This window comes from Vanellus vanellus, assembly GCF_965231255.1.
Source record: "Vanellus vanellus genome assembly, chromosome: 2".
Lineage (NCBI taxonomy): Eukaryota > Metazoa > Chordata > Aves > Charadriiformes > Charadriidae > Vanellus > Vanellus vanellus.
Window position 1 is genome coordinate 164,437,536 of NC_138906.1, and position 22,199 is coordinate 164,459,734.

Consider the following 22,199-nt stretch of genomic DNA (forward strand, 5'->3'; position numbering starts at 1 on the left):
AGCCCAGGATTCCATTGGCCTTTTTGGCAACAAGGGCACATTGCTGGGCCATGGATAATTTACTGTCTACCAGGACCCCCAGATCCTTTTCCTCAGAGCTACTTCCCAGCAGGTCTGCCCCTAACCTATACTGGTGCCTAGCATTCTTCCTCCCCAGGTGCAGGACCTTGCACTTGCTTTTGTTGAACCTCATTAGGTTCTTCTCTGCCCAGCTCTCCAGCCTGTCCAGGTCACGCTGGATGGCAGCATGGCCTTCTGGGGTGTCAGCCACCCCACCCAGTTTGCTATCATCAGCGAATTTGCTAAGGATACACTCTGTCCCCTCATCCAGGTCATTAATAAATATATTAAACAAAATCGTACCAAGTATTGACCCCTGGGGGACACCACTGGTTACAGGCCTCCAACTAGACTCTGTGCCGCTGATCACAACCCTCTGAGTTCTGTCCCGCAGCCAACTCTCAATCCACCTCACTGTCACCTCATCTAGCCCATACTTCCTCAGCTTCCTAATGGAGGATGTCATGGGAGACAGTGTCAAAAGCCTTGCTAAAGTCAAGGTAGATGACATCCACGACTCTCCCCTCATCCAGCCAACCAGTTATAACATCATAGAAAGCTATCAGATTGGTCAAGCATGATTTACCCTTGGTAAATCCATGTTGACCACATGGTGACCTGCTCCGGGCCTGCAGCGCCTCCTGCCCTCCTCCTCCGCCGCCCTCGGGCTCCCTCTGCTGCTGCTCCCTCCTGGGCTTCCTCCTCCTCTGCCTGGGCCGCCTTGGGCCCTGCCGCAAACCTCTTTTCCCCCCGCGGGGCGCCCCCGGCTTGGCTGAGGGGCTCAGCTGTGTCCTGCGGTGGGGCCGTTGGAGCCGGCTGGCACCGGCTGGCACCGGCTGTGTCCGGCACGGGGCAGCCCCGGCACCTCCGCACAGAGGCCGCCCCGCAGATCCACTGCCAGCACCAGGGCATGGACACCTGATAGTCTGATATATTTATATGCTGTGAATGCAGCCGGGATGTTGTTGCGACATGTCTGTGTGGGAAAAAAAAAAAAGGCCATCAAATGACCTATATGTGAAGGGATACTAAATCATATGCTAATACAGATAAAACTGTGACCCCTGGAGAGGAACTAAACACCAATTGGTGTCTTCAAAGTCAACTTAATTCCTTTGTGGTCCACTGTGGCCCTTATTACCACAAGTCCAACAGACTGCACCTCATCTTGGTTCATCTCCAAGGTGCTGCTTTTCTGTGTGTGTGAGAGCTCAGACTCATGAGCAAGTTCCTCACAGCAGGGACAATGCCAACACAGTTCAGGTAAAAACAATAAAGTGTTCTGAATTTGTTTTAGTACAGGTAAGGTATTATGCATACAGTTGTAAAAAAGCCTGGTGTAGCCTCAAATGGAATTGTATTTACATTCCTAAGCTCCTCTTTTCAAGAGAAAAGAACGTAAATGGAAAGAGGAACAAAAAAGGTCAACTAAGAACGTGTGGGGACAAGGATACACAAAAAGCTTGACTTGGCGTAGGAATATAAAGGTTGAGGGAGAATGAGGTGACTCATGCTTGTAAAGGATGAATGTCAAGATAGTGGAAGAGTTAGCTAACTTTAAGTATGATACTGGCACAAGATCAATTTGATATATAATGTTCAGAAATAGACTTAGGTTGGAAAATTACAAGGTGATTTCTAACAATCCAAGAACGGTGGTTCACGCGGGCAGGATTGATAAGGTTTGTCATGGACTGGAGAGAGAAAAAAAATTGCTTCTCTTGATACTACTAGACACCATCTTCTTCCTCAGATCTCAGAGGGGATTTGTTAGATTGAATTTCTGCTGCTGCAGGAAGATAGGATAAGTGCTAACAGCCATGTCTCCTACTACTTCAGGGGTGATGTCATAGCAGCTCTAGGTTTTGCACTGGGGTGGGAAGATTAGTATTATTTATCAAGCTCCAAATGATGCCAGTGGTTCTGCTAAAAAATTGACTTATTTCGGAATGGGTATCAGCAAACTTGAGGGCAATTTATGCCTCTAGCCAAGACCTGGTATAATTATTTTAGATGTCACCGTAAGCCAGTTTTTAAAACTGGCAATTTGGCACTTAGTTTACATTCATTTAAATGGAAGTAAGGCAACCAAACACCTTGGTAAAACTGACCCCAGATTTTTTTCATACTTAAATCCCTGGTCAATAAATAAAGCATGGGGACCTGTGCTGCTGTTCTTTGGCCTTTTTTTAGACTCAGTTGTGAGCTTTGTGTTTCACTGAAGATACCTCAGTCTTAGGATATGCTTGCACAGCAAATCAGTCTGGTGGGGACTCCTGTTGTTATTGTGAGATAAATAACAATAGGAGCAGGGAATGCACAAGTAATTCACAAGTGACAGCGAATATGAATCCTCCACTCTCTTTACTAAAAGAATACTCCACAAAAATACCTCTAAACCTCTGTAAGAAACTATGAGAGAAAAAAAAAAAAGTAATCCCAGCACATTCATTTGTTTAGGTTTTGTAACACTCAAGCAGATTTTGCCCATCTATAAATTTTGCATGCATTATGCACTCGGGCTAGCTACTAACTGCATATTTGTACTTATCTAGAAGAAAGGAGGTCAATGCTAGAACTGTCCTGGATGCCAAACTGCTTCGCTTTCAACTTAATCAAATAATGAAAGAATTAAAAGTAGTAATGAACCTTCAATAAAGCAAGGAAACATTATGTAATCAGGCCCATTCATATAAATGGATCCTTAATTCCTGCTTATTTAACATTCTAACTTTCCTCTATTGAATAATGCATAGTCTATTGAAGGATTTAACTTAGAACACAGAGCTGAATGTTACATATTAAATATTAAGCGTATAGCAGGGAAAACAGTTGTGTTCCTTGCAGGCATACAACTCTGGGCTGCTGGCTTAGTGGTTCAGAGGGAAGCGGGAGGGCACAGTCACCACACAGGGAACCCTGGGGGAAAATGAGGATGGAAAGAAGCAAAGGGAAGATTTCTGTGGCTGGTGTGCTTTTTCTACAAATCCTACAAATTTCTACAAATTTTCTACAAACTACTGGCTTAGTAGTTCAGGGGGAAGCAGGAGGGCATAGTTCCCACGCAGGGACCCCTGGGGGAAAATGAGGATGGAAAGAAGCAAAGGAAAGATTTCTGTGACTGGTGTGCTTTTTCTACAAATGTATTGAATCTACATTGATGTGTGTCATAAAAATAAGACAAACCTACAAAATCATTTCTCCCACTCTACATGGAACAGTTCCTTTGGCAGCAAAAGGAGTTGCAAAAGACTGATAAATCACATCAGCCACACTGATTGCATAATGTTAGAGTGTAGTGCAGTATTTCTCATTCCTTTCATTATTTATTTAACCTTTTCAATGGAAAAAAAAAAAAAGGGTCTTTTTATGGACTATTATCCCTTGAAATGCAGAACTTCACCAAGTTGAAAGGATTCTGATGAGGCAATTCATCCAATTATTTTGGTATAGAAAATTTATTTGACTATGTTCACCTCCTCTGACCCCCCTAAGCAAGCAGTTACAGCAGTAGAAAGTGTTCAAGAACACAGCGCACTTTGAAAATTTGTGAACTACTCAAAACAGTCAAAGAAACTGGGCGGCAAATGGGGTACTGTAAGCTGGAAAAATCATACTGAAGCGAACAGCTAAAAATGGTAGATGGTTGAATATCAAACTCATATCAGGGTCTGTCAATGAGACATTTGGAAACTTCCTGTAAAGTTTGTTCCATTAAATATCTTTGATCAGTGTTTAAATAGTTAACAGTGTGCACAGAGCACCTGGTGTGGTCTATTGGACAAACTTGCTCAGTTGTTCTGTACTCCTGGGTCATCTAAACTAGAAACTAAACTAGGTTGGCTAATACCTGGAGATATGGCAGAGATTCATCCTTCTAAGGTCCAGCCATGGTGAATCTCACGTCCCAGTGTAACTGCAGTTGACTTTTCAGCTAGGACTAAGCACAGGCTAACTGGGTGAAACTTAACAGCTGTACTAAAAAGTACAAGGATATATTGCAGCCTTAACATTCTCAAACTGGAATTGCACTGCTTGCTTTGTATGAAACAAGTGTGACCTGCAGTTACGCTAACGGCGAACAACGATGGATGATTGCCTGGGCAATGTCAGAAAGAGGGGTCCTCATTCTTTGACCTGAAGTCACTGTTCTTTCTAATCTAACCTAATTACTATCCACTGCAGCTATGATTTTTTATAGAATTATTTAGCAAGACAGGAAAAGGCTTAAACAACACTGCTACCATTCCCTTTATGAATCTATTAAAAGGGAGGATAAACCTTGCTCTTGAGCAAAAATACATCAAGGAATTTTCTTGTCCCCAATATTTACTTGAAGTTGAAATTAAACAATAAAGTATCAGAGAAATGTGTCGTCCATCCAGAAATATACTTTCAACAACACAACAGCTCTTATGTCTTGCCTCCTTTTTATGCTTTCCTAGAGAAAGGATATAGGTGTGCTTGTACATTGTTCAGCCTGTAGCTGTGTTGTGTTAAATGCTGTATGAACAGGAAAAGAAACCCTATGTCTCTTGAAATACGCATATCAACCAAGTGCAGAGTTTAAACTATTCTTTACTGTCCCACAGAATCCACACAATACCAAACAAAAGGTGCACTCTAGGTTAATTGGAAACCTGAACCTTCTCACTGATCATTGATATTTTCATAAAGACAACTCACATAGAAATTAGAGATGGGTCAGCAGGACTAATGACAGTAAATTAGACAAAAAAAAAAAAAAAAAACAAAAAAAACCCCTTAGATTAGGTTGCCAGGTTATGAAGTTTTTAATTCCAACTGAAGGAGCAACCGGTATTCCCAGGTCACTTGAAATTTTTGTTTTGGTGCAGGCATATGCTCATGTTGCGCAGATCTATTTAGAATGCAGCTCCTGAATATGTGCACTATTGTAACAAAAAAAATTCAGCATACAGCTAACCAGTTGTGATGGAGAGGCCGTGGCAGCAGTGAAAGCATTTTACTAAGCAGAATAAACTTGAGGCCTGCCTGCAATATACTCTAAAAGTATTATGGCTGAATAGGCACTTTAAAACTTTAAAACATTCAGTGGAAAATTTCAAATTCATGCTGACTTCATTCATTTTTTACAGCTTCTTCCTGTAACATTTTACGAAAAGGAAGATTTTCTTGACAGTAAACATATTCCTATACAACACCACATTTAGATAAGTGTTTAATTTCAAGTACATTCTTAATTCCCATGGTTTGCTGAATCACGTTCAAACTCTTAGCTGAAAGCCTGAGACACTTTTGCCTGGTAACCCAGATTACCATCCTGGATCAGAAAAGTTGTCCATTTATTACAGTGTATTGTGTCTCCTTGCTATTAGAGGCTTCAAGGGATGACACCCTTAAAACACACAAGGGGGAAATCTGATCCATCTCACCTGATCTTTATCAGTCTTCTGGATGCCAAAGCACAAGATTCATGATCCACTTGAAAACATAAACCACCATCATCACTGAGTCTCTTGTTATCCGTGTACAAACATCTAATCCCTTTCTAATTCACTTTCACTGCTGTTCTCAGGAGTTTGCACATCTTAAGAAGAAATTGTGAGGAAAAGAACATTTTTTTTGGTTGAATTTGAACTTCTGACTATTTAGTTTCATTGGCTGTGCTTAGGGAAAAAAACAGAAGCCCTTGATCTATTTCTTACAGAGTATTTTTTTTCCCAATTATTTTATAGTATTAAACTTCATAACTTTGCTTGAGGTGACCCCTCCCAGCATTCTATTCAAGTCATTACTCTTCTTTGCATTCATTTGAGGTCTGAAATACTCTTTTTGTGATAAGGCATCAGGTCTGTACGTAGTGTCTCAAGTAAAGATGCACATTTTTCTCAGTAGCCTCCAGCACACTCCTTATATATCACAATGTGGTTTCTGCTTTCCTGTTTGAAATTGCAGATGGCAAAACCAGAACTAGTTGGGGTTTTTGGTTCAATGAAATCTATTCTGAAGCAGTTAAAACTGTAAAAGTACTCTCTACAAATAATGACCACTTTGGACCAAATGATTGTTTGAGATGTCTTTCAAGAAATTAAAAGAGGTTGTTTATACATTTATAGACATATAAAATGTTCTTTCTAATCTCAGCAGCCACTGTGATACTAGTTGCAGTGGACATAAAAGGAACCTGTTTGTTTAAAATTCAGCCTTCTTAAAAAAAAAAAAAATTAAGTTACCACACTGAATTCTACTTCTGTCTTTACATATTCTCTCTTTATGCTTTCTTAATCACATTACCTGGCTGAAAGCCAGGGCTATGCAAAGAATCAATGAATCTGCTGCCCATCAGTGCGCTGCTGAACGTGAGTAATGGAAGCCAACAGAAGAAACAGAGTGATTCCCCCAGCCCCCTTTTCTGATCTTTCTCTTAGGATCGTATTTGGCACAATGCCTTTAGACAGCGCTGTGAGGTTTAATTTGACAGCAGTCTTTGGAACTGAAAGAGGACTGTATTTCTCAGGTGCGCAGGGTGGCTGCACCTCTTTCAGCCGGAGTATGTGGGTGTGTGGCCCTCCAAAATCTGGCCATTAATGAGTGTCCCTCAAACAGTGGACAAAATGAAGAGCTTCATTTTTTGCTAGCTGCTTGATGGCATTGCTTCTGAGGAGGCTGAGGGGAGACCTTATTATGGCGTACAAGTATCTAAAGGGTGGGTTGAAGGAGGACGGAGCCAGGCTCTTTTCAATGGTTCCCAGTGACAGGACGAGGGGTAATGGGCACAAGTTAGAACACAGGAAGTTCCGTTCAAATACACGGAAACACTTCTTTACGGTGAGGGTGACAGAGCAGTGGCACAGGCTGCCCAGGGAGGTTGTGGAGTCCCCTTCTCTGGAGATTTTCAAGACCCGCCTGGATGCAGTCCTGAGTGATGTGCTCCGGGCAATCCTGCTTTAGCAGGGGAGTTGGACTAGATGATCTCTAGAGGTCCCTTCCAACTCTGAAAATTCTGTGATTCTGTGATTGTGTGATTCTGTGAAAGAACAAGCCATTTCAAATTTGGAGAGTTAACTGGGCTTTGCAAGCTTGGCGGAGCCTGCAAGAGGAACAACCATTAGAGACATTCATGGAAATGTGCGAAGCAAAGGCTGACTGCCAGGGGCAGAGCACAAAATTAGTTTTGATTTCTATTTTTATTTCCTGTCTGCATAGTTCTTTTTTTTTTTTTCCCAAGTATGAAGTTCCTGAAATAGCAATAGCTAATATGAATGCAATAGAGATCCTTTTAGAGATGTGAGGGGTTTCATTTGAATGTGAAAGGAAACAGTGAGGAACTACTCAAAACTAAACCCCAAAATGTAATCTATTTATAGTATTCAGAGAATCTATATTGCAATGCTGTAGTACATTTGGTGGTATCTCCTGCTAGGTGGTACCAATATTGGAATATGGAGTTTCCTCTATATCTTAAAATTAATCTTTAAATAATTTGGGAAAGACACTTCAGGTGATTAAGTCTGCCCCAAAAATCTTTCAGAGATACCAAACACTCCATAGCAATTAATTTAGTGCCAGATGTTGTGAACCCAGGCACAATCTGCTCCGGAGTAAGGTGAAAGAACTCCATCAACAACAAAATAAAGAAACCATAATTTCTTTTTTTTTCTTTTAAAATTATTCGCCCCTTTGCTCATTTCAGCTGCAATCTGATGGAAGACTCTTAGATGAACTGTACCTTTGGGACATGCCAAAAATCTCTGCTGCAGGGTGCTAGCAATAAGTCTCACCCCACGCTCAGCAGAATTTATCCACATGGGAGAAGATAAAACCTCCAACAGGGATGTAAGCCCATCGGAAGGCAATATTAAGAGACAGGAGAGGTATGGATAGTTTTTGATGTAAGCCAGCAGAGCTCAACTGTAATTATGGAAGTCCTGCTATATAACTGCACAGAAACATACACTTCTCACCACCAAAAAGCAGCAAGAGAAATTAATTTTCATATGAAAGAAAATGGAATTTTAATCCCTTCACGGAATCACGGAATTTTCAGAGTTGGAAGGGACCTCTAGAGATCATCTAGTCCAACTCCCCTACTAAAGCAGGATTGCCTAGAGCACATTACTCAGGACTGCAGGAGTAGCCCTTCTTCTGGCTTTTTTTTTTTTTTTTCGTCAGCCCCAGCAAATGGCAAATACCTCCCTATTGCAAAATGGCCTGCAAGCCAGACTGTCCTCGGAAAGCTACGCAGTAGTGTCCTGGTTTGAGCGACACCGGACTAATTTCTCTTTTAATGCTTGGGAAAACTGGACTTTTAGAAGAGTCTAGTGTCTGAATTTGTGAAAATACTTACTTTATAGCAAGATATGGTGTCTGGGTTTCAAGATCTCAGTGTTTTTTGAGCTCACCAGGTGCAGGGGTGAGGAGGAGTGAGACCCGGGCACTTGACCCACGCTGGCCAACAGGGTTATTTCATACCATCAATGTCACGTTCACTATAAATTAGAAAGTTTGCTGAGAAGTGCTCTCTCTTTCCCTTGATGACAGCAACCCAGAGAACTTCTTGCCCCAGTGCTGGACTCCTGAGGCTGAAGATTGCACAGCTTCCTACTGATAGAATTGGCTGAGTAAAATCCTCGTATATTTTATATTGGTATCAGGATCAATATTGGTTCTTTAGTGCTATTAATGTTAATTATCTAGTCTTATTCTATTAAGGCTGTTTGTATTTCAGCCTCTGGGTTTCCTTGTTTTTTTCCTGATTCGCCTTCGCAGGTGTGGAGGGGTCATCGGGTGATAAAATGATTGTCTAAACGACAATAAACTGTTGTGGGTTTTCTCAAACCATAACAAGTAGCACTACTATCCTAAGCCTTCGGGCACTGCACAAGAATGAAATTGATTGTCAGTATGGTCTTGCTAAAAAGTAAAATATTTTCTCATCCCTTGGTTAGATGAGATCATAATCACTCATGCAAATCCACAGAATTCAAGTTTAAAGCCAAGGTCTCCAGAAGTTGCTAATGTGGCATGTAGAATGCTCATGGCTGAGAGACAATAAATTAACACAGACAACTAGAAGTCCTTGGGTATCAAATCTCATTGGGAATATAAAACATCAATAAAAAGTGAGATGAGGGGAGGGCATGTAAAACTCCCTAAGGAACCTTCAGCAAAATATATTTCATCAGCAGATATGAAAATAAAGATGCCACAATGAACACCAGGAGGTATCTAAAGTGGAAGCTAGCAAAAGCCACAGGATATTGTCTGAAGCAAACCACAACAACCACATACCACAGAAATTAAAGCAATAAATAATCTTCCATATACAGGCAGGTACAAGCAAAACATTAAGGAGAAGATGGAGAAAAGAGATCAGGATATTCTGAAGTAAGCAAGAAAAAAGCTCAAGCCACCTTCCAGACACAGGAGGATAAAGAGGAGAGAAGTCTAGCTTTGTCTCTTTTCACCAGCTTCTCCTATGGTTGCTTCTCTTCTTATATCACAGTAGAGTGTGAAGTGACAAGCACCATTCTTGATGCTTCAGTTCTATCATCAGTAAAATAATGATCAGGATCCCTTTCCGTCTTCTGGGACAGGGCTCAATTACTGTTACTAACTTCCTGGGTTACTTGGGTTATTCATTTGCACCTCTACTTCAATAGGTATATTCAACCCCTATACATGTTTTACTTATCTTTTCTGGAGAGAAAATGCACAGGTACAAATGTTTGAGACAATAGAAATCTACAGCATTGAGTTTTCAGAGGTGTGTGGCAGAGGAGGAGGCCAAGGAAGAAACAAAGACAAAAATTTTAAGAGATTTTAAACAGATGTTTCAAAACTTCTAAATTGATTTGATAGAGTATATCAATACAATCTGAATTTTTAAATTCCCATTAAAAATGTAGCTTTCACAATAACAAAATTGATAATTTTGTCTTCTTACAACACTGCAACAGTGTTTTCCCAATGCTGTTTTTTCCCATTCTGGCTGCAAAAATGTTCATAATGAATTTTGCTTCCTGCAGTCTTTTCAAAAAGATTCTGAAATTCTATGAAGAGTTCAGTGTGAAGAAGTGCAAGGCATTTAATTTTTCTTACAGTAGATAGGAAGCACTTGCATTTTCTGGGACCTTGTGCTGAGAGCACAAAACCAAGCCTACCAAAAGTTCAGTAGCTATGTAGAAAAAGACCATCTGCGGTGGAGTACCTTTGGTACACCTAGTCTCCCAAGTACTCCAATATTAATGCATATACAATTTGGTAAGAGGGAGACTTGTTAGTCTCCCAGAGCAAATCTTTGTGCAAGTAGCCAAGGGAATAGCCCTGGTGAAGGGCCTAGCAAACAAATCCTATGAAGAGCGGTTGAAGGAGATGGGACTGTTTAGTTTGAGGAGGAGGAGGCTGAGGGGAGACCTCATCACTCTCTACAACTATTTGAAAGGACACTGTAGAGAGGTTGGTGCTGGTCTCTTCTCACAGGTAATTAATGACAGAACAAGAGGGAATGGCTTCAAGCTCCAACAGGGTGGATTTAGACTGAACATTAGGAAAGAATTTTTCACAGAAATGGTGGTCGGGCATTGGAATAGACTGCCCAGGGAGGTGGTTGGGTCACCATCCCTAGATGTGTTTAAGAGACGTTTAGATGTGGTGTTGGGGGATATGGTGTAGGAGAGAACTTTGTAGAGTAGGGTAGATGGTTGGACTCGATGATCCCAAGGGTCTCTTCCAACCTAGACAATTCTATGATTCTATGATTCTATGATTCTATGATTCTATGAAAGGAGGAAGGGAGGGGGATGTGACTTAAAGGCCACCTGCTTCAGTTATCAAGAGAAAAGTTCACCACCTTGAGCAACTGACCCATAAACATTCAGCCACATAGAAATGGAAGCCTTTAAACGTTTTCCTGAAAATGTTTGCAACCCCGAGGACTGATTTTTCAAACACCAAGCATGATGTGTGCTTCCTGCAGAGCCAGAACTCATATGTTTGCCTGGTCTTACCTTTGTTGAGCTACCTCACTCTACTACACAGTTGACTGCCTTTGTCCCATAAAATCTTTCTGCATTCTTCCCAAGTCAGAAGAGGTTTTCAATACAACACAACACTAGTCAGAGATAAGGAAAACAAGTGTTGTAAACATATTCCCATTACAAAAAATGTGATTGTCCTGATCATCTGAGAGACAAAAGCTGCTCTTTCAGAGTAATGACAGAGCATTTAGCATTGCCAACTGCAGAGGAAACTGTTCAGTACAGATCAGGCCATAGCTAAATTGCAAAATGCGCCTTGTTCCAGCATGGCTATGCCTGTGGCAGTTTTGAATACAATCCATCTGAGAGAGTTTGTGCCAGCCAATGCACAAGGGCTATAATAAAAAAGCTATTAAACACTTCTTGAGTTGCAGTCTCAACCCTTGGCTCCGTCTTAAGGGACTTAATACAGCAATAATATCTCGCCTGAAAATACATTCAAAGAATCATTATGGGTATTTCACATAGGTATTTCAGCTAGCAGAGGAATGTTATTTGGGAAGATCATCTTGGCTTTCTGTCTGTAGATGAGATTATTACATGGAATTCTTTACAGCCCCACCACCATCACTTTAAATTTCAATTTTTCTTCTATAACATGAAGTCTGGTTCCAATTTCTCTGAAAAAAATAGAGGTATTGAGGCATCTTTATTTTCCTGAGATATGGAACACTTCCGTTGATCGGGAGATCCTCACTCCACACCTAGTGTTCTCCATAACTTCTAGGCAATGTTTTGTGAAAGCTAACATTTTTCTTTTCCTATTGCAGGTTCCCCACAAATCTACTAACTGTTGATTTGAACTGGTGGGAAAAACAGCTATTGTAAAAGGCTGTGTTTGATTATGTAAGGATTTGGATGTTTGATTGTTTTTTTTTACTGTTTTTAATTGCAAACATCTTGTTTGACAGAATTTATGAAAACTTCTATTTTCAGCCTCCCTTCCAAAGGTATTTTTTTGGGGAAAAATTAACATAATGAAATACATTAGGAAAGAGGTTTTCTGTATGCATTATTCTGCATTAAATTAATAGCAGTGACAACATACAGCATGAACAGCGCTAGACCTTCTGCTGAATTATGCCAAGCTCCTTCTAAAACACTGACCTCCAGTCGCTCACTGTCTTGATCACTATGGATTTAATCATTACTCTGCCTGCAACACTAGGTTTAATCCACCAAGATCTTAAACTTAAATGAAAACATCTAGGTCCTTACATTTAGGCTGTATGTTGGCAGTTTCATTCCACAGAAACTTTCCTATCTCTGCACATACCTAAAACTCATCCCCTGGCTCTCCTTATCTCACTCTCTGAGTAGCAACATCCTTTTCCCTGGCCTTGATGAATGCAATCTTACTGCGCTTATTGTCTACTTGGCATGATGTTTCAAAGGCCATTTTTCTAGCTGCCTTGGGTTTATTTTCTGTTTCAGTAACCCTTTGCCTGTCCTCCATTGCCAAAAGCAGTTTGAGTACTGACCTTTCACCTCACTTTTTGTACTTTCTTCACTTCATCCCTCATTCAGCACTAGTGAGAATCACGGATCACTGACTGTTGTTTTCAAATGTTGTTTTCTCATCTTGCCCTGGTGTTCCTGCCTTCAAGCAATCTTCCAGTAACACGCAGTGGGCTACCTTATTATTCGCCTTCAAATATTTCCTTTGCCATGATGCACTACACAAATATTGTGTGGCTTATAAGAAAAAGCATAGGACTCACAGACACTCAGATCCTAAAAGTGAGACTTGATATGCCTGAGAAAGATATGGTCTAATACAAATATGGTGCAAAATTCTTATATCTGCCCTTTGGGAAAGCTTGGATTAAATAACTGTGATGAGCCTTTTCAGCCTTAGTGTTCATAAATCAGACCCTGCACGCCTCCCCAATTCTCTTCCTTCCTAAACACAAAAGCAATCCACTTTATCCTCATGACAGTCTTTACCCTTACAGGTCTGTCTTACATGGGCTGTAGACAAACTTCATGTTCTGCCAACTACCTGTGAAGTTTTTCCCTCCAAGGAAAATTTCTGTTTTGTGGGACATATCAAAACATCTGAATTTCTTGGTAAATAGGAGTCATGTGGATTAAGTGAGCTTGGCTTTCTACAGAATTCCCTTTTAACCATTTGAAAAACAAAAGAAAGGAACTGAAGAGACCAATGGAATCCACAAATACCATGAATGATGTCCAAAGTAAAGGGATGTGTGGTAGTATAACACACCATCTTGTTTTAGTACCAAGTATGATGAAAAACCACATTTTCAGGCATACTGGTTCAGTCTAAACGTGTGTAGACATTTTTCAGGAGGTCAGGTTTCCGTCTCCCTGGGAAAATCTAACGAGGTCTATTGTTTCTGGTGAGGCAGTAAACACTGGATGCAGAATTCTAATGCCCTACTTTGTCCTCTAAACCCATTTTAGGCATTGATCACTGGAGATGAAAAATAAGCAGTGTTTTTTTTGATATAAAACCACAGTTACTGTTGTAATATAGTTCATTATGTCCAAAGGCACAGAGTAGGACGAATAAAATGGATGTTCTCCCCATGGCGTTTTCCAGGATAGCAAAGTTTGTGTTGATCTGCAGTCAACACTTCCTACCATTTTACTCAAACATTGAATCAAACAAGGATGGAATTAAGTCATGTGTTTTCACTTCTTCACCCACTAAATATACTTTCATATACAGAATCCTTCCAAGTATATCACGGAGAGCCAGACACCTTCTACCCCAAACTGAGTCTATGTAATTAAGTCTCCATTGAAAATACAAATATAGAGCTGGCTGAGTGACTGATAAGCAAATTAGTTCCTGATCTAAGCCCTGAAAGATAGGCTTGGCAAAGTAAGAGAATATTTGCTATCTTCTAGAAAACCAAAGAAAAGAAATATACAGAAAGCTCTTAATACAGGAATTACAGCTTCATACTACTCTAGCAAATACAGATGCTAGAAATAGAAGCTTCCTTTTGCTGTCTTTGCCAGAGAAGGCGAGAAGCCATATTCATTATTTTTAAAGAGAAAGAATCATAGAATCATAGAATGGTTTAGGTTGGAAAGGACCTGGAAGATCATCGAGTTCCAACACCCCTACCATAGACAGGGACACTTCCCACTAGACCAGGTTGTCCAAGGCCACCTCCAGCCTGGCCTTGAACACCTCCAGGGATGGGGCCTCAACAACCTCTCTGGGCAACCTGTGCCAGTGCCTTACCACCCTCACAGTGAAAAATTTCCTAATGTTTAATCTGAACCTGCCCTCTTCCAGTTTAAAGCCATTCTCCCTCGTCCTATCACTACATGCCCGAATAAAAAGTCCTTCCCCAGCTCTCCTGTAGGCCCCCTTTAGGTACTGGAAGGCCGCAATGAGATCTCCCCAGAGCCTTCTCTTCTCCAGGCTGAACAACCTCAACTCGCTCAGCCTCTCCTCATAGGAGAGGTGCTCCAGCCCTCGGATCATCCTCGTGGCTCTCCTCTGGACACGCTCCAGCAGGTCCATGTCCTTCTTCTGTTGGGGACTCCAGAGCTGGATGCAGTACTCCAGGTGGGGTCTCAGCAGAGTGGAGTAGAGGGGCAGAATCACCTCTTTTGACCTGCTAGCCACACTTTTGATGCAGCCCAGGATACGGTTGGCCTTCTGGGCTGAGATCGCACACTGCTGGCTCATGTTGAGCTTCTCATCAATCAGCACCCCTAGGTCCTTCTCCTCAGGGCTGCTCTCCAGCCATTCCCCGCCGAGCCTGTATTTGTGCTTGGGATTGCCCCAACCCAGATGTAAGACCTTGCACTTGGCCTTGTTGAATTGCATGAGGTTGGCTTGGGCCCACCTCTCCAGCCTGTTCAGGTCCCTCTGGATGGCTTTTTTGCCCAGAGAGACTGGCAAATTCCAAACTGTTGGGCTTACTGAAAGTGCATTCCTCTTAGAAATGGTCAAGAACCAGATCTCTGAGAAACCCAGACCCATAGCTGTAACCTAACCTTTAGATATGTGCTGGTCTCATCAGCTCTCATTGAATTCCTCCTTAGTAACTTTGGCTCACTGTCCAGCCTGACAATTTATTTCAGAGCCTGTTCCTGAAAGTGTGCTGAATATAGAGCTATAGTTCATATACCACTAGTTTGAAAACTATAAAGAATCAAGCAACACCTCCACCATACACTTCTTACAAAAAGGTATGCCATTGCTATCAACTCTGTTCTCACTGAAATAAAGTAAGTAGGAATGAGAGTAATTCAAATTTATTATGTGATTGGACACCTAGGTGGAAAGGCACAGTTGATGTATTTCTTCATGCAATATAGTAGATACTTCTGAGGTCAGAAGAGGACAACATATGGTTCACTAGCTTTCTGCAGATAGGTAGTATCACCAAATTTAACCACTTAACTATCAATATACTTTCTTGCTAGGTGTAACTGAGAAGAGGAAAGAGAGAAGGAAGTTCTGGAGCAGGAAAGGAAATGCCTATTTCCCTGTAAGATTATATGAGCTCTACTGCTGTTTCCATATGTGTTTATCATTCCTTGAACAAGCACATTTCTTTGCAGGTCTCCAGTGAATCCCGAATGCATCAGATCAATAAGGAACAGCAGCAAAATGGTATGCTAAGGTTTCATTTTGTTGGTCTCTTGAGCGTATTACCTTTCACAGTCATCCTAAACAACAAAAGCTCACTCAGGAAGTTTCATCAATACTCAAAGTGCAAAAAGAACTCAGAGAAACAAAAGCTAACAACACAGTATGAAAGAGATTGTAAGGCTGGAAAAGGTGTGACGCAGGTGGAAAACATCGACACACAAGGCAGAGTGAAACCAGCTTGTACAGCTGCTTTTCTTTTGGAACAGTACCACAGGATCCCAAGTGCCAGAGACTTGACCTTAGAAAGCTAGCAAGAGGCAATAGCAAAGCTCTCAAGAGAGTAAAAGTGAAACAGCTATTTAAATCTGAGTGAAACTATTTAAAACCTCCTGAAAACTGACATAATATTCCAAAACCAAGCCTCTTAAAATAAAATGTACAAGGATTTTGGAGATGCTAATTTTGTTTCAGCCCATTTGATTACTTGATCTTTCCCTTGAGGGCTCACCAAGATAATAATCTCTTCCACTGGAATCAAGTTCATCAGCCAAAAAAAAAAGCCATGGAGCTGATCAGATCTTAGCAATACCTCCTTCTGACTCATCATATTTTTTGGTTTTGTTTTTTGTTGTTGTTGTTGTTGTTGTTGTTTTTTAATGCTTTACATGTATCAGAATAGTTAGTACATTCCCAGCTAAATGTATGTGGGAGGTTAGCACAGACCTACAACTTTGCACAGGAACTGTCAAATTAGTAAAACTAGGCAGAAAGATGCAATTCCTTCTCTGACCCCAGAAAAAGTAATCTGCTACTGCCACAGTGCCTTATCAATGAATCCCATCTTTCTTGGTATCTTTGGCCATGTAGGACACTAAATAGGAAGGGAAAAGTCAAAGCTTCACTAACCCTTGCTCTCTTGGCATGTATCTGAGTGGTACTGGAGCCTCTTCTGTGGTCTCTCTGAAATGGAAAAGATTTGTTTCTTCTTACTCCTTGCTCTTTTCAAAAGCAACCCAATGGGGAGAGCTAAATGAACTCTGCCTTGTTCCCATCAGCCTTGCCACCATCTGGCCTTTGGTTCAAGAAAAAAGTGGGAGGGGAAAAAAAAAATACAGCGTCAATAGACTTTTTATATTTTGTAATATATCGCTTCCTACCACTTAAGTATACAGCTCCTGAAAGGTGCTAAGGTGTTGATTTGAAACACCTACAGCTCTAAATATTTCTTTTTCCATGAAACAACTATCCTGTGTTGCAACAATCCAGGCTTTTCTAGACTTCAGTTAGGAAACACGTTGCTTTACTTTGCCTGTGTAAAGAATTGTGGGTTTGAGATTTTTGGTTTGTTGGGTTGGGGTTTTGGGTGGTTTGCTGGTTGGTTTTTTTGTTTGTTTGTTTGTTTTGTTTTGGGGGCTGGAGGGGGAAGGTGTTGAATCAGGACTGGACAGGGGCATTAGGCACCACAGAGGCAGGATGAATAATTGTGAGTGTGCAAGTCTGCATGGTGTCAAAGTGAGATAAGAAAAGTTCAGTGAAGAGAAATCCACTGGGCATTTCCAAAGACATAGCAACCAGTTGTGGCTCAGGAAGTCTCTGAAGGTGAAAATAGTAGAAGGCTGGGAGAGATACCTCAGGAGAAAACGTCATGAGGATACTCACCTCTTTTTTACTCCCCCTTGGATATCCAATTCAAACTCCAGGGCCAGTAAGACCTTTGGTCTTGCATAATTTGGCTATGAGGGTCTAGTGAATAGTTGATACTTCAACACATGCAATGAAAAACCAGGTCTCTTGAATGTCATCTGGCACCTACTGAAAGAAATTGGTTCTGAACGAACCATTAACAAAAGAAGGTTGAACACTGAAGATGTATCTATAATCTTCTCTAAACTTTCTTTTGAGCCAACTGATCGTGTAAGAACCACTTTTGGAGTAAAGGGACTCTGCCCTTTTTGCTCTGTGGCAATCTTCAGTGATCTGATCCTCTAGGACTCAGAGTACTTTTGCCAGTGAGGTAGTAAAGCATCTTTGTATTGTGAAAGGTAAGCAGATTGTACAGTGCGTTGCTGGGTTAATGCCAGAGTACATGCTCTGGCAAGCCAAAGTTGCCCCCTGTGAAACAGTCTTTGTAATAGCTCCAAAATAAAACTTCCTGTGCCCAGGAAAACACACATCCTACTATCTTCCACCAGTTGCTGTTAACATTTCTCTTCATTTCACAAACAATCAAGCAAAGTTCTCTTACAGAAGAAGAATTAAAGCCAGGATCTGAACAGTTCTGTATTAGAAAAAGGTAATTAAGTATTGAAACAATGAACAATATTCATTGTTGAACACAGAAATGATATCAATTTTCAGATATCTTTCCCTAAAGTTGCAGAAATTATTGGCCATATCTTAGGAGTCCTTTGGCTTACTTCACACTGAAAGACAGACAAGAAGATATCAGTTCCATCCGATTTCAAACTCTATATGCCTGGGGAAATTATTTGTTTATGTATCCATCTATTCATTATGAAGAGATGATAAATTCCTTTACAATGTAGTGGGCCTGGCTGGCATAGAGTTTACTTTCTTCTTAGCAGTTCATATAGTGCTGTGTTTTAGATTTGTAACCAAAACAATACCGATAACACAGTAATGTTTTAACTATAGCTGAACAGTGTTTGCATAGTGTCAAGACCTTCTCTGTTTCTCACTCTGCCACCCTACTCCCACAAAGAGATTGGGAGGTGTGCAATAGGTTGGCAGGGGACACAAGCAGGCAGATGACCCTCACTAACAATGAGATCTTCCATGACATAAAATGACAACCTCAGTAGAAAAAAAAAAAAAAAAAAAAAAGAAAAGAGAGACAGAGAAAAGAGAGTTTTCTATGTTAGCTATCTTTTGATCTAGAAGAGGATGGGCATCGGTAGACTCATGGGAGATAGACGGTGAGTGATTGCCTTTGAATTGATAGTTTTGTTGTTTTCTTTCTGTCTTCTTCCACTCATCCTTCAAAAATCAAACTTTTTAATTTTATTCTTTTTCTTTTTTATCTCAAGTCCCAAGTTTTCTTGCCTTTACTCTTCCTTTCCTCTTCCCTCATCCCACTGCGGGGGGAGTGGAAGTGAGCAAGCCGCTCTGTGGTGTTTAGCTGCCTACCAGGGCTAGCCCACAACAAAGGGGTTAACTGATAATTGTAAGTCCCTTCCAACTGGAATTATTCTATTCTGTCACTGAAGACAATGAGGACTGAAGATCACAGCTCAGGAATGTATGTAACAGCAGTAATCTGTGAGAGATGGGTGACGGCTAGAGAATGGGAGATTTTGCCTTAACTCAGTATCAGTAGGACTGCAACGCTTTCTACCAGGGTGGCTTTTCCTAGAACGGTAACTGGAAAATTTAAACAAGACCCTCGTGAAAACATGTAGGGAGAGAGAGCACTTCACCTGGGCCATGAAGTTGTAGCAGGTACAAGAAAAACCAGTTTAGAGAGAAAAAGCCATGAAAGTTATTTGATTTGGGTTTGATTTTGCCTACCTCCTAATGAGCAGTAAAAACAATGTAAATGTGAATTAACATCAGACTAATGGCTTATACTTAAAAGAACTAAACCTTGAGCTTCAACCAGTGCTTGAATGGAACAATGAGATGGTAAAACTTACTTTGTAAAACAAAAGATTAAGAGGAACTGAGGGTCCAGGGAGATCATTAAGTTACACACAGTTTAACCAGGTGGCTGTGTCAGTCCTAGGAACTAAATGTGGTATTTATCTGGAACCAGAAGAAAACCAGAGCAGGAAAGTCAGAGCAGCTGGAGAAAGGCAAGTAAACTGCAAGAACATAGACAGCGGTAGGCTAAAAATTGCACAGAAAAAAAAAAAAAAGTTTATTATTTGAACAAATATTCCAGAAGGAAAATGGGTGTCAGATTGACCAAGACAAACTCAAGAAGGAAGCCTAAGTCTTTATTCGTGGTTATAAACAGCAGGCCTCTCATGTTCAGACCTTGCAGAAAGAACCCACTGCTCTGAATGAAAAACAGGACTCAGTAAAAGGTAAATGACTTTCAGCAAACAGGACAGACTCTGATACAGAAGAGACATAACATGATGGGAAGGGAGGTTTCTTTTTCATGGAATATAGAGTGATCACGGAAAAGGTAGGATGATACCAGACAGCCTGGTCCTAAACAGACAAGTCCAGTCTGAAGGCGAGTAGAGAAGATGGGAGACTGTGAGCTCCTTCAGTGTTTCTAGCAGACCCTTAACATAATGCTTGTATGGGAGACACAGCTGAGTTGCCCAAAAGTAGCACAGTTCCCTATTTCCCACATCCCTCATTTTCCTCTCAAACACCTCGCTGGTGCAGCTTTCACTGCCAGGTCCTTCACAGGAAGCTAAAGACCAAGCAGCCATGAGATAAAGTGGAAGCACTGGAGGTGTGAGGAGCAAGTGCAGGAAGGCAGAAAGATACCACAGTTCTCCCCCATCCTCATCACATCAAGACATGAAAGTTAAGTACAAAATGAGAGAAGTGTTGTAGATGGGGGGGTGGGTGATGCCCTGAAGACACCCCTAACAGTCCTAGCTTAGCCATAAATAGCCTCAACTTTATGTTGAGTCCATTGTCCCATCCAACTCCATCTGCCCACTTGTACCCTCACAGCTAGGCAGGAAGCTCTTTGGCACAAGCGTATGTTTAGTCACTTTTTAAAAGGATTTCTGTGCCTGGAATGTTGTCTATCTTTGTAACTCTATTAAGAGACACTGCTTCTCCTTACAGACCTTGTTTTACATAAATCCTTAGGCTCTCAGACTACAACAGTAATACTAATTCATATCTCCCTCTTTTTATATAAAATATTTTTCAACCCTTGAGAGGAGTTTCCTTAGCAGAACCATAATACAAATTAATAACATCATTGTAAAGATCACTCTTCACAAATGAACACAGATCATTCCTAACTATGAAGTAGGAGGACTGCCATTGTCTGTTCTGACACGTGAAATTTTGGATTTCATTTATGTTACTTCATGTTCAGTTTCTGGATGGGGAACAAACACATCCACCCTTCAAAATCAAACCCCTAAATCTGAGTTTTAACAAGCCCTTGGCAGTGGTTTTAGCTCTGAGTGCTTTGCTTTTAACATGAACACTTTAATATAATCTCTTTTTGTTGTTGTTACCTGGCTGAGCTTCAAGAAGAGTAGGACAGCCACTTAGCAAATGAGATATTTCTGAACAGGGAGAGGGAACAAGAAATCTGTTATCAGAGACAGCCCTGCATTGCCTTGGCGATTAAAAAACTAATGACCCCATAGCTGGAGCCAAAAGACTTTATTGTCCTCTCCTACTATAAATCAGCCAAGTCAAATTCAGTCCAACTAATTATTATGCTCACAACCTACAGCAGAGAGTGCCTTATGAAATTACTGGCCATAGAAGGCAATCAGTCTCTCCTTGGAGCCTCACATTGGAGATGGACTTTGCAGAGCTTCCTTTCAACCGTGTCAGATTATGAACCTATAGATCTGGGCTATCAGGCAGGTCCCTGGACAAAGCCTGGTGTCATCACGGAAGAGTTAGAAAGCAGGAGTAGGTTCCACAGGGGATGTAAGCTGCAAAATGATGTTAGGAGTGCAGACTGTAACAAGCAGAGGAATCAGAGGAATCTTTGCTGAGACTGTGTCTAAAGAGTCATTTAAGACTTCATCCTGTATTGTCCACTCTTTACCAACATTTGCAACTATTGGTATTACCTAACCAATCTATTCTCAGCCACCTATTTAGCCATTCTGCAGTGCTGCTATCATTTTCCATTCCGTGACATGAGCCAAATGAAACCACCCTCCACCAATCTTGCAAAAGTCAAAATCACATTTGAAAGGTTCACTCCCTTCTGGCAAAGCCCGGCTAGCTCTGCTTCAGCTTTTTTGCCCACAGAGCTTCCTTGCCATGGATAACAGACATTGACCCTGTGTGAATGGCATTCAAATAGAAATGCTTTTTCCAGTCTCACTGTACACTGCCACTCTTGCTATGGAGTGAATTTCTCCATTAAAATCATTTGCAATCCCATTCAACAGACACACGTGAATCCATCAAAATAAGAATCTTCACATCTTTCTAAAAATCTACCTCTCACTCCCACAAATAAAGTATTGCCTAAGACAAACCTCAGTATTTTCCCTCAAAATCTTTACTTTGCTGTATTTTTTTTAATGAAATTTATAGAAGCCAATTGTCGCAGCTTTGTAAAAACGTCTGCAAGAGGGAAGAGGGACATGTGCAGAAAAAAAGTAGACCTTTGCTGCCAACACCATCCCTTCGATCTATTCCTGTAAGATCGCTTTGCTATCACAGAGAACTCTCTAGGGAAACACTTCCGGAGAAAGTGGACTTCAATGGCTTCAGGAAAGCGCAGCTGAGTGGAAAACAAATTTTGTAGTGACCTACACTGCCATGACAAACACGCCGGTCTGGAGCTTGATGAGCTGCTGTAAAAGTCCCCTAAAGACTTCACTGGCCACAGTGTCCAGAGC